Raw genomic sequence first — 14,535 nt, 5'->3', positions numbered from 1 at the left:
GCCTCAAATGTAACTCCGATAAATCGGAGCTGCTCTTTTTCGGATGCCCACCCGATCCCAGATGGCAGTCTTGGTGGCCCTCTGACATGTATCCCCCGGCGGCTGCGTCCTCCAAGGCCAAGAATCTTGGAGTACTTATTGACGATGGCCTTACTCTGAAGCCCCGGATTCTTGGACTCGCAGGGAAGTGTTTTGGCATCCTGAAAATGCGGAGAAAATTCCTTCCGATCCTCTCCATAGAACATAGAAAAACTACTGGGCAGGCCCTGATAGGTTCTCGTTTGGACTACTCAAACATACTCTACCTGGGTCTGCCAGAGTATCTTCTTTCGCGCCTTCAGATAGTGCAGAATTCTGCTGCAAGAGCTATCTACGGTCTTCATCGGAGAACCAGTGCGTCGGAATTACTTAGAAGACTGCACTGGCTACCCATTAAAAAACGGATTGCTTTTAAGGCGCTCACACTCGCTTTCAAAGCGCTCCATCTCTCAGGTGCAAAGTACATTAGGAAACGTCTGGCTTTCTTTTTGCCCACTAGGACTCTGAGATCGGCCTCCCTGGCCATGGCATTTGTTCCATCTATTAGACGGGCGAGAATTGGAGGTCGCTCCTTTCGTCACCTGGCACCTCAACTCTGGAATTCCCTGCCCATCTCTTGGAGGAAAAACAGCAAACTACTAGCCTTCAGGAAGGAGCTGAAGTCTTGGCTGTTTGCTCAATAACTCTTTCATCCGATAATCTGCACCTGACCTCTGCATCGGGTTTGTTAAAGCGCCAGGACACTCCTCAGAGTAGCCGAGCGCTATATAAATCCGATTTTAACATAACAATCCGATTTTATCATGATGTCAAAAAAATATGTCACACACATCAGATGAATGTAGCAGAATGTTGCTTTAATTTTGTAAGGTATGCCCACATGATTCTGTATATGATTTAGTAAAAGTTACTGGTAGATGTTATTTGAAGAATCTAGTTAATTGCTGTCACTTCTGCAGCACTAGCCTGACATGCTATTTATGGATTGAGTACATGTAGTGTATGTATTGCATGTTGGCACAAGTTATGCAGGTCTGGTGGGTACTAGTCCTACAAAAGTCAAGTGTATGATCTGTTGTCTAAATTGCGTACAGACTAATATTACTTAATTCAGTAAGTGAGTTACTTGTGGAAGTGTAAAAATGTATATGACAGCACATGGTCTAAACCGAGCAAACATGAAATAGGTGAACCTGTCACTCTATAGGAAAGCCCCAACTAATATACTGTGACATATGGAATAATTGACCACCAAACCATGTCTGGTGTACTTGATATCTCTACGAAAACTCTAGGTCTCAGTAGAGTACCAAATTACCTACAAACTGAGTAAGTCTGTATGCCTATTGGGGTCTGTATATTCAAACACCAAAACTCCACCCATAAGTGAAAATATCTACAAGAGAAAATGCAGCACATCCATTTACAAATATTTCAAAGAGATATGCAGCATGTGCATTCACCCTCTCTTCCTGTTAGGCATGTGTGTGGGTGTGCCCTTTAATAATTATTAACGCAAGTTACTTGTGGCGTGTTAGCAACCAGGTTCAATGAACAGGAGATTCATACCTAAGAGTAGGTGTGGGTCGAATGTTTAGATCCAACCATGGAAATGGCAGAATTAGGGCAACTGTGTGTTGTTCTGGGCAACTTCTGCTAATCGGCACGTGGCAGAGTTTATTTCAGCGAGGTTCCAGAAATGCGAGCATGAGTGAGATTTGTCGATCCTAATGCCATTTTTCAGAGTGCTGCTTCTCGAGCAGAATATCTACTTAAGCAGCAGCAATAGCTCGGAATGTAAAAAACAGGTTAATGTAGCCCTGCAGAACCCACCCAATACATACATGAGGTGCTGTAAATGGTTTTGGGTTACTAACAGGTACTATTGGTAATCCAAACAATTGTTCATTAATGACTCAAGATCACAAGAAATGAAATATGTATTTTAACATATTTATAACAGTTATGTTAAAAAGCCGGGATTCAGGGTAACTAAAATTGAGACTACAGCTAAAAGGGAACTCATTTAAGAAAAAAAATATAATGACATACCATTCTCCAGTGTGGAATTAATCTATATCCAGTCGCGCCCGGCAGTGGTAGTACCTGCAGGGCCGTGACATGGGGAGGGGGAGGGGCAAGGTGGGTGGTAGTAATGTATGGCTAACGGAGCTTCCCAGGTAAGTAAACATTTAAATAAATAAAACTAATTTCACTGAGTGCACTGCATCCCCAAATACGTTTTATTTATTTGAATGTTTACTTACCTTTAAAACTCTGTAATCCATACATTACTATCCCCCCACCCTGTCCCTCCTCCTCCCCACGTCACCGGCCTGCAGGTATTCCCACTGCCGGCCGTGGCTGTCTATATAAATATGTGATATTTCATTTTGTGACAGACAATCAATTATGAAGAGACCTGATCTCCAATAGGGAGAATGTGTTATTATTGAATTTGCGTCAAGCACATTGGCAGAATCCTGGCCACTTTTAATTCACACACTCCCAATACCTTCTGAAATATTGGGGAATTAATTGGCCTAACTACGGGTTGCCTTGAGTTACACCCTTTCAACTACCATGTGAGAGATTCATATCACTGGTCTATATGGATTATTTGGGAGATAATCATGTCTCCTCCACTTGGTCGCTGATGCCATTGACCCATAAGTAACTTAAATTGCAAGCCAAGTACTTGAGTGAATACCTCATGTTGACTTCCCCAGCCACTGCACAATGCAATTGTCATCTAATGATTGAACAAGACCAGTGTGCTACTCCACCACCCTCAGGTTTATCATAGTCCTGATGAGTACCTCGTATCGTGAAAAGGGTCGAAACACCATCGACAAAAAAAGACAGACCTGACCTGTTTGTGTAGATGACACACTGATAATTCTCCTCTGTGTCTTTCATTGTAATTACCAGAATTGGCTGTATTTCTGAAAAACAATCAATATACGCTATTGTTCGCACAATTGCACACTGTGTTTAGCTTTTTTGGTTTTGGTGTTTTTCAATTTGGGTTTTTATCTCTTCTTCTTTCGAAGCAATACTTTATCAGTCAAATATTTGCAAATATTAAGATTGTATAGGATCTTGAAAAAAAATTGGTTTCGGCCGAATTAAATTGAAACCCATTTTCACATGGACATTGGGGTTGATCTCGTTTTTATAAAACTATAACTACAATGGAACATATGCTGTATGTGTTTGATAACCTAAAACTAAAACAAGACATTTAAAAGCATGTGATCAAAATAGATTTAAAAAAAGAAATATGGAGGGAAACAGCACGTGAATAAAAACACATGCCAGAAACATTCTAAAATAGCAGTGCATCACTTCTTACATGTTCAATAATGTGTTCAAACTGAAATGAAAAGGGTGTCTCTTCGCCGGAGAACATGATCCTTTCAGCAATAGTCTTGCTAAAACAGTACTTTATCTTCTATGCTACACATTCTAATTATGTCAGTTAGCCACCATTTGCAAGGATCATTTTATTTGCTTGTGATGTGTATTTGCATTAATTGCATATGAAGAGTATTTCTATTTGGCCTCTTTCTATACTCTAACCCTTTCGCTTGCGGTGCTATTCCGCCGCAGAGCTAACAGGGCGAGGCGGCCGCATGCTGGTGACAGAACCGCTCCGTCACCAGCCACGGTTGAGCTGTGCTCGTGACGGAGCGGTTCCGTCATGGCCCGCCCCGCTCAATAGAATGCGCTGCGCAGGCGCCGCGGCCGGGCCATGACGGAACCGCTCCGTCATCAGCACAGCGCCACCGCAGCTGATGACGGAGCGGTTCCGTCATCAGCAGGGGAGGGGTAAATATTTCCTGTAAAGGTTTATTCCGGCAGAATCAATGTTCATGATTGTCTTCATTGCCCATATTCTGAGGAATACCAGGATGCTCCAATGCCATATCAATTAGTTCTTCACCAAGGCATACAAATGATTTGTCAGGAAAATTGTAATGTGGCTAATATTAGAGGATCTCCTAGCATCACTGCCTACAGATCTTGTTCAGCGTTTTGACTTTCAGGACAGTCTGTGAGACAACTGTTAGGGAGGTCACTGATTAAATAGAGAATGTGTTGCTTTCCCTGCAAGTCATTCAAGAACTGTATACACAAGTTGGAAAGCCGTGGGAACATCAATTGTGTATTAATGTGCAATTTTTTTTTATAAAGTTACAACACTGGCTCTAAATATGCAAATCCATTGGCTCCTCATATGAAGCCTGTCCTTAATGGCCACCATGAAGTGAAGGTGCTCTACCCATCAGTACAAATGTCAGTTGGATTAAACTGCAAGTCCGGATAATTTTGCAGATGATACTATCAGATGAACTTTTCTACTCCTATATACCCATTTTTCTAGCAGAAATGGCATGCTGCGTGGAAAACTACAGGCTTCGAGTTCTAGCTGTTTCTCCACTGGTACCAGCAGTATGGACATCACAGGGGAGAAGTGGTCTCTAAAGTCAAAGCATTAGATGTTAGCTGCCAGGTAATAGAATGCGGCGACCTCTTTGAATAAAGATGCATGTCCAAAGAAGCATAGTTTAAACAGTGTAATTGTAAACATTCCTATACATTTAGTATTACATTGATGCAACCACTTCTGAATCTGTGATTTTTTAAGTGTAGAACATTACTTTTTATGCCAGCAATAAACAATTCTTGTAATTAATGTTACAATATATATCCCTGCTGACCATCATTGCATGGGTGCATGCAGTGCACATGATGCCTAGGCTTTTAGAAACAGACCATACCTGGCTGTTTTTCCATCTGTCAAGCATCACTTTTCCTGGTTACTCGTCCACCAGCGCTGGGATGCCCCGGTGTTGGGGCAGCCATGGCCTATACAAATACATCTAACATAACATAACATAACATAACATGTTCTAATCACTTCCCACACATGTACACCTTCAGGTAGAAAGGCAGTGAGCACTCTTAGATGCAAAGAGACAAGTGCATATTGAGAAATTGAAATGTATGAGGTTCTCTGCTCAGTTCTGGGATTGGATGTGTTAATGTTTGTAGATGCTTTTCCTTTGGCAATGCTCTGCCAGTGCAATATTCTAGGTCAAGTTCCAGTGTAGCCAATCAGCAGTGTAATTTTCCTAGATCTGTGGAGAATCAGGGGCTCATGGAGCATCAGGAATAGGACAGGGATACACTGCAGGTGATCCAGCCACAAAGATACTTGACGAACGAGTGACTACAGGACTCCCTTTACCACCCTTCCATGAGGCACATGATTTAGCTATACAGGATAGTTTCCTCTTGGCACATAAGGACCTGAAGTGGATCAAGGGTCAACTGGGTACTGTATGCATGTAATTAGTATGCATGTAATAGAGAAGCACTGTAGGGACATATAAGTTTAATTCCATCCTGAAGAAAGCCCAGGACACCTGATTGGGCCTGTTGGGGGCTGAAACATGTTGACCTGATTGATTAAACAGACCTGATTGTTTATAATCAGACAATTAGCACCATAACAGGGCTTTCTACTCCTTTTGCTTTTTAACCATCCCTCCTCCAACAAGGAAAAAAGTTTAACATTGAACCGGTAGGCGGTAGGGATTTTTATTGGACCCCCTTTCCTTTTATTCTTTTCTCCTCAGTTTCCTTCTAATGCTTGAACTACAGCCCTAATATTGGCTAGTTTGTCATTAGTGGATTCTTTGGCGAACATGGGATTGCCGATGATAAAGCCTGACACCTGAATAGTCCATGAGGCCATCCTGCAAATTTTCTCGCACAATTGTGTGGGTCCATTGTATTGAATGAACACTGTAGCTAGAGTTTTTTCCTCGGTGAAGGAACACCTACACCATAAGGTATGAAATGTCCCCACAGTAGGTTGGGAATATATATGATTGATCATTTTAAGAGCTGACAAGGAAGGATATGAGATATTACTTGAAGGGTCAATTACAGGCCAGAGGCATGTCCAACGTGTGCATTTATAAAAATATTGGAGCTATGATGAGAGATGTTTGTAATACATCATTAATGATATAGAAAAGTGCCAGTTACAAAGCGAAATAGTTATATAATAGGTTAATAAAGCAATTATCATCAAGTTTTGCCCTTTACAATCTCTTATCTCCACTAAACATCCAACTGTAAAGGTGCAAGAAAAGGAATTTAAAATGGTGGTTATTATAGAAGTATTCACCTCAGCTAAACATCTAGCACACAGTGATGGTTTCCAGGTGCTTTAGGTCATAGCGTATCTTCATCTGTAAACCTATGTATTATAAGTAAAGGTGAATAAAATACATCTTCAACCGCGCTTGTCCATTTGTGGACCACTTTCTAATACGGATTTATTGGTGACTATTTTCCGGATACTGGCTATTGTCCATATTATAATTGTTGTATTAGTTGGAGGAATGTAGTGTTCGAATCAGTCAGGGTAGTTGTTATTTGCGTAATGTGCTGTATGACAGTAGAGGATGCCTGGACCAGGAAGAGCTGCCACTTGCATTAGATTGCATCTGCAGATAGGTGTTACTGAATTTGGAAAAGTCAATAAAATACAGAAGTGTGAAGCTGCATCTCAGGGATTCAGCCTAGTCTGCAGTATGTATAGATGCTGATTCAGACCCTGGAGGCCTGCCAGGTTGTTATTTACTGCTCCAGTTTACATTTTCTCTCATATTCAGCCGTGCAGCTATACGTCTGCAATTTAGATCCTAATGAACTCTAGCAATATTGATTCTTTAACGTATTACATATTTACTGCTCTGCAGGGGCATTCGTGTATTCCACAGGACTGTGTGCTTTGCAAACTCTATTTAAATGTTTTTGTTCACAGTTGAGCTACCATAGCATGCATTGAGAGTAAACATTCTCAAAGCAGATTTAGAAGGAATAAACACATACGAATATGAAAACAGAGGAGGGAGGGGAAGATGTTTGCCTTTAGAGGAGCAGCAGCTGGCAGGCTACAAAGGTGGGGTGCAGCACTTTCAGAAAATGTTAAATGTGTCATGCTAGGATAAATGTACAATCCTTCTGACTCACTACAAACAGTTCAGAGCAATAATAGGACAATATGGGATATGGGGCTGTCTGCTCAGATCTTACAATCACAAGTGATATATTCATCTCACATTTTCTATGCTCCCGCATGTGTAGCAGTCTAGTACTTTTATGCATCCTTGCCCCAGAAACAAAGACCAAATCGGTTCAAGGAAATGTAAACCAATCTGCACATGCCATCAGTGATGCAAGGCAGAGTGACTGCAGGAGGAATATGAACATGTTTACAATCTGCACACATTAAATGTCAATGTGTGAAATGTGTAAAAGCAGATGTATCACTCAAATGATTAGGTGATGTACAGCTCTTATTTATCCTTTATTTATTTCAGTGAATAGATATGTGTGTCCGTGTGTGAGTTAGTGTACATATGAGCATATATGTGTGTGTATATCTATATATTTATATATATACTTATTATAACAAGAATTCCATAGCACTCCAGAAGTTGTAGTTTTAATTGCTTGTATTAAGGCATAGTGAACACCACCATCACCACCACCAACGTTTCAGCCAAGAGATGGCCTTTTTCACGATTACGTGAGTCCCTTTTCTCTTTCACCCTTTAAAATGTTACAATCTATACCCAGTTAGATGCATACTGGGATTTGTAGTTAGCTAAAAGCCCAATTTAGTTTTCTCGCACTGAGATTGTTTCATTTACATGTATAAATCAGCATTATAGTCATACTGTATGTTAGCAAATCATTATGTCATTTTAAGTTACATTTCCTCTCGGTTTGTACCGAAGCACGGAACGACTTCTAAAGTGTAGGTACTCCTGCACTTATGAATTACGGGACTAGTGCCCAGAGATTAAAGTGACAGATTCTTAGCATACTTTTATAAATGTACCAGTAATTCTTCATCTCCATTAAGCCCATAAGGAGCCTTTGTTTTGAACTTGATTATTAGGCGTGACTCTAATCTTCTCAGCTTTAAAGTCCGATTTCTGCCTCTTTCATAGTACGGAATTGTTGCAATACCAAAGTACTTGATGTTTTCCTAATTGGTTATGTATCGGGTATGAAGATGTTTGGAAATGGCATAGTTCATAAACTTGTTGTGGATTGCTCTCAAATGCTTCAAAATTTGCTTCCGAAGAGGACAGATGGTGCTACAATGTAGTTCAGGTCGCAAGAGCATTCAATGATGTAACCACATAAGTTGTGTCACATGTAATTCTTTCAAATATTGTGATTTTTTTCCCTCAAGAATCTTTGATGCTTTTGACTGAATAGGACCCTAGAGATCACAACGAACAGAGACCCTTTGAGTCGAGCTATGGTAGTTTATACTTCTGGTATATGTGGTACGAGTTGTATTTTTTTTCTTCTGATAGGAGTACTCTATTTGGAAAATCGTTTTAACCCCTTCCATGCTGGGCCGATTCTGCTGCTGTGCTAGACTTTTAAAGAGTCAATGGGTTTATGACGGCCCCCAGCCGTCATGAGCACACCTGATGCATGACGGATGGGGGCCGTCATCAGCATGGAAGGGGTTAAACTGTGATTGCACCTTATTGCCTATTTCATTTTTGCACCATTCAAACAATGGAGTTGTGCTGCTAGAAATTCATGTGTTCCTTAAACTACAGAACCCTATTGCTATTAAATTTTGATCACACTAAATTGCCTTTTGTACGTTTGCGCTTCCTGATTAAGGGGGCAGGTTGGTTGCAAATTCCTGTATCATCCTATTTGGACTAAAATAAGTCAAATTTATTTAGCTAGTGTCAATATTATTGTCCACCAAAAGGAGTTTGCACATTCATTTATACTTTAATGTTGAAAGTGGCGTTTCATTGTTTCATGTTACGTCCTTTCTGTGTTAGCTAAAGTGAATGTTTTTAAAGAATGAACCAGCACTTGTTCCATTATTGGTAGTGGTAAGTGTTCACCTACCACTAGTAATCGGGCCACCAACACAATATAAGGTCCAGTCAAGGTTTAAGTACATTTGCCCCTGGCTCAACCCTTGGTAGCTAGCTATGAGCAGGCAGGCTCAATTTAAATGAGTAAGACACAATGCACAGTAAAAATCCACAACCAATTTATAAGAATAGAAAATATTTTATGATTAAATTGACAACAAATGGGGAAGCACTCATCCTCCAGGGATTGAAGACTGGGGGATGATCTAGATTGGTGTCAAAAGGCAGAAAAAACTGTTAATCAAAGTAGAGGATGCCCAGCCAAATTGGAAAATATCTGGTCTGCGTAGGAGATATTTAGGGAACAAAACAGAGTAAACGTTAAAGGGGAGCATGATAAATACATGGTGGACCGAGGAATGAATGATTACAAATTTGACTGTATGTAAGGTATAAATACTCCTGGTATGTACCCAACCGGCATAACTATGTGTCTAAAGTATTGTAAAAGTGTACCAATGCTTGGTTTAATAAAAAGAAATATTAAAAACAAAATGACAGAATTTCAATATAGGGATCCGGAGATTTGAATTTTTATAGAATAAACACTTTCTGGTGCTTTCTAGTGCTTGAAAACATATAGCGCCAACTTGAGGCATCTGGTCATGCTTAAGCAGGACAAAGTCGATGTTTGAGGTCGATCGCAATCAAGCCCTGGTTGGATACAAGAAGCGGTAGGCCACAGTCAAAATTCTACCTTCGCACTAAATTTCTCTCATCTTAGAGCGAGGCTCCTCTTTAGGCTAGGATTCAAGTTGACGATGGTGGCTTAGTTCAGTGTGAGGCCTCAGTAAAATCCTGGAAGTCTTGATCTCCAGAGCTTTCAGTGGGACAAACCTACTGGCAAAGTCGTGGTTCAACATTGGCAGCCTGACTCTCGTCGACGGGTCAGTCAACTAACAGAGCCTTTTCAACAATTTGTCCCAAAGTTCTCCAAAGTTCTGGAAATTTTTCCTGAAGTTCCTCGTGAGGGTTCAAATTATCCACAACTCAAATCCAAGGGTCTAGACACTCTGAAATGGTCCTTGGAAGTTTTTGACTACAATTATCACAATGTGCCTAGCCAAGTCATGAATGGTCCATTGGAGGCCCTCCAGGCTGGGGACTTCTTTGGGGAGGTGGTGCAAGTGAGGATTTTTAACCTGTTGCTTTCAGGGAGTCCAGTCCTAAATTCATTTTAAAGCAAGGTGAAGTCCTCAAGGGTGCAGTTTCAAGTGTGAAGCAGGAGCAGTGCAATCCCAGGGGTGCAGACCATGGTTCTGACAGGGCAGTCCTTCTTCTCCTTTTAGTTTCAGTCAGCCTATTTGAGTTGCTCTGCAGCTCTCACATATTTATCCTCTGCACTGGGGCGACAAGTAGTGTGTACCCCTGACCAATGGGGTACAGGATGCCACTCCAAAAGCATGACAGCTTTATCGAAAGTTTGGCATATGTTTGTCTTACAAAGCACTACGCTTTATAATTCAAAATGGAGAATTTCTCTTCTTGGGAGTAAGAGCTGGATTTGCCAACTTACTCATTTACCTAAGACAACCTGCAAATTCCATTCCTGGGGCACCCATCTGCCTGGGGTTACAGGAAGAGGGGCTAGGACTGGATGGCATTCCTTACTGCTCTGCTCTGCTCTCTTTGAATCCCAGTTTTATCCCCAAGCCCCCATCCTGGCCTGTTCTCCATGCTGCAGAGCTCCCCCACCAGATAAGCTCTGTCTCAATGCAGGCCACGTATCACCTGTTAAAGGATTTTATGGGTTGGCCAATCAGGTGAGGCAGCTAGAAGGATGGATTTTGCTCACATAAAAGAAGGTTCTATAACTTCTGTATTAGTTATGATACATTGAGTAGTGGCAAGCTGTTGGAGTTCCCATCACCAATCTTTTAAGTCATTAAAGTATTATTTTAACTCACTATTGTCAATAGTTACACTGTGTTCCAGAATTCCCATATTGGCCAATGGAGCTAAAATGCAATAATTTGGGGAATACACAATTGGTAGTTTTTCCCTCACCATGGAATATAAAATATCTTTTAAAAAATCTCTCCTTATTTTTACATGCCCCCCTACCATGGGACACCTAAGGTAGACGTAGGGGTGATGAATATGTAAAAATAAGGTTGTTCAATTCTTTGGAAGAACCTTTAAATCCAAAGTTGAATTTCAATTTAAAAGCAGTTTGCAAAGCAGGACTGACTTTTAAATTGTTAGCAGGCAGACAACAGTGCACAGAGTGCCCATGGCGCAGTCAGAGTCAGTTACCACCAGTATTAGTCAAAAATTGGGCGGGAATCAGGGCAAAAAGGATGACTTTCTCACATGCACCTTGACATATGGATATTATGGATGTAATCTTCTACTAACTCAGGGGAAGGAAAGTCGTGCAAAGTGAATTCTTGCAAGACTTGTATAAGAATAGTTTTTTTAAATGATTTGTATATCTTTTTAAACAAAGTTTTAGATACTTATATAGTTTATCTGAATGAATTTATGTAATGTATGTTCTGTTGTCCTGAATAAGGGTTTTTGGAGCAGCCCCAGAGTACTTAGAAGTGTTTGTGTGGGAGCACCTTTTCTTCAAGTTGTACAATGGTCTTATTGACTTTAAAATGTCTATGTATTCTATTAAGATCGATTATTGCTTGTTCTACTCTTATGATCTTGACAATTGAAATAAAGGTATTATGATGATGATATGGTTTTTAGATTTTAGAAGAGGCATGCAAACTTACAACACAGGAAAATCATATACTACAATTTGGGCTCAAATCATTAGTTACCTAAATGTCAAATAGTGCATTTTGTTTTTCCTTTTCATTCAGTGAGCAGTTTTAGCAATATAGCAGCAAATGTATTTTGTTGTTATATTAGAGTATTATACAATAATTGATACACATTTTGTTGTCTTTGGTTACAATTTTACCTCTGATATATATTTTTTCACATTTTGTGCCTCTTCACAAAGCATACAGTTTGAATGCTAAAATTGTATTTTGGATGCCTTCTATAATCTAATCCTGCTGTTCTGAGCTGTCACTGCCCTCACACTTCTCTCCCATGCATAGCGCTTTGAGGCCTTTTGGTCTAACACAGTCTACAATTGCTTCAAATACAAATATTCTCATTTCTGATATAGATCAACATGTTTCTAATGCAACAATTTGTGCAAAACTGCACTCAGTTAATACAATTGCATTTAATTGTGGATCAGTATCTTAGTGGACGAAGACCTGTGTAGGAAAATGCCCTATTTGTTCCATTTTTGCATCACCACTAGTTTTTAGACTCTGCACAGTGGGACACTGTTGTCCAGTGCCCAGTGTATGTCGTTTGACCACTAAGACATGTGAAAATGAGCAAAATTCCTTAGTGGGATATTTAACTTACCTATACGGACTTGACATTGGATGCAAAGGTCGCTGAGGGCCTCAAAGTTAAATGTTCCTGGTGGGGTGCAGAATACATTGTGCCACCACTAGAGTGACAGTGCAAAACATGACTTCAGGCCTTAGGGTGTACAGTTCCAAAGTCAAGAGGGTCCTGGTTGTCTCTTATGTCTAATGGGCCTTTTTTAGGGTCAGGAACAGTGTAGCTGTTTAGGAGCAAATCCCTTCACCCACCAATTTGGTAAGGGGATTTCAACATTGGTTGTATGCTACTTGTAGGACTGATGCTGCAATGCCCTACGGGCCTCTCAGTGGGGCTGTTTACCAGAGATATTTTGTTGTTTGGCTGAGTAGTCTACCTACGTAGACCCTGTATAGAGTGTAGACTGACTTTGAAGTTGGGTGAGGGTGATACAAATTGGTCTACAAAAGACTGCGACTTTGGTCCAAACCCACCCTTTGAAAAGCATGATAGGCTTGAAAAACAGACTATGCATAGTGAGGCATAAACTTAAACCACATTTGTAACTAGATATCATGAGCAGAGCATGATGGAGGTTTGATGTAGTACTAATTAAGAGTACTATAACCAGATTATTTCAGAAATAGCATTACCTTGACTGTGCTTTTTCAGTGAATTTCTTATTTTATTCTCATTAGAGAATGAGAGGTATTTGTATGACATGAATTATACTTTTAACTATGTTTTTTCCAGTACATTTCTGACACCTTTTGAAAGGAACATTAATAGTTGAATGTAGAACCACCACCTTTGCATTCATGTTCCTGATGGGGTTAACAGCAATCTCTTTGTGCAAGAAGTCTTATTTTTACATTAGAATTATTTTAATGTGGCAGTATCAAGTACAGTCGGTTGTAGATATGGGTATGACAATATCAGTATAGGGGTGCACAGTGAATCATTTATTTAGATAACTGGATAAATACTTAGAATAATTTGCTTTTCACATTACTACGAATATATAATCTATAAAATGTATTTCACTCTTTAAATTAGGATGTGTATTTACCTATCTGGCTATTGTACTCCTTCGTACTGCTCTCAAAGAGAGATGGATATTTTGTCGGCTCATATCATAGGCCATGCAGATTTGCACTACTATTATCACAGTTTAGTTTTTGAAATATAATGCAGCAAGGCACGTGTCATCTTCGCTTAAATTTGTTGTTCATTACAATACGTCACCCAACCGCACACCAATTCTGGATGATTGGGATATTCTGGTGACCAGCTAATTGTGTGACGGGCATTGGTCATACTACCTTTCAAATTAATTAGAGACAAGATCAGAAAATGATAATTAGCATCTTCAGAGAGGCAATAATGGATAGCCCTACTGATACTAAACCCAGTACAAACATAATATCAGATCTGATGGTGCTCTTTCCATAATGAAAATAGATTTGTAAATGAATTGCACTCCTGATGAAGGAAACAGCTTGTGACAATAAGTCTCGAAATGTTGACTTTATAATACCTCAGTTGCAGGAGTCATGAACACAATCTGACGCATTCATGATCTCCTGTACAATTCATGAACAACACTAGAAGTAGACTGTGAGAGGAGTGATACTCCATTGATCAGAGAGACTGACTGCATCTAAAATAGGTGTTTTATCATATAAATTCCAAATAACTATGACTTGTAAAGAGTCTTCCACTGTATGACACATGTTGTGCCACTGGCAGTCACAATAAGTAATTTTTTTATATATCTTTATTAAAATATTTTTTGACTTGTTTGTTTTTGCATAAGTCAGTTTTTGAGTCTTTAATTTGGTTCCCACAGCTAGAGCACCCACTACCATTAAAAAAAACAGCTTGTGGGAATAAACAGAGTTACATTTATGAACTGCCACTTTTTAATTCAACATTCTTAAAGATATGCTTAAAGATATGCTAGTAAAGCTATTATTTTGATAGATAAGGCTTCTTTAAAATGTACACTTCAGATGGGAATTGAGCAGATATTGACTCCTGAGTGTTCACTGACTCTTTTATTAATCAACAATGAGGGCAGGCAGCATTGGCTATTCTTTTGCCCACTATCACATGCATGCAGCACTGTTCATGGAGTACAAAATAGGAC

At 39.8% G+C, this 14,535-nt stretch overlaps 1 protein-coding gene across 2 annotated transcripts in view; it reads right to left on the bottom strand.

Annotated features, from left to right (window-relative positions):
- Positions 1 to 14,535, bottom strand: part of LUZP2 (leucine zipper protein 2) — a 1,380,972-nt gene that overhangs the window by 1,256,937 nt on the left and 109,500 nt on the right. The gene's annotated exons all lie outside the window — the stretch shown is intronic.

This window comes from Lissotriton vulgaris, chromosome 2_2 (genome assembly GCF_964263255.1).
Source record: "Lissotriton vulgaris chromosome 2_2, aLisVul1.2, whole genome shotgun sequence".
Lineage (NCBI taxonomy): Eukaryota > Metazoa > Chordata > Amphibia > Caudata > Salamandridae > Lissotriton > Lissotriton vulgaris.
The sequence above is the reverse complement of the archived record's forward strand: the minus strand, read 5'-3'. Positions and strand labels throughout refer to the sequence as shown.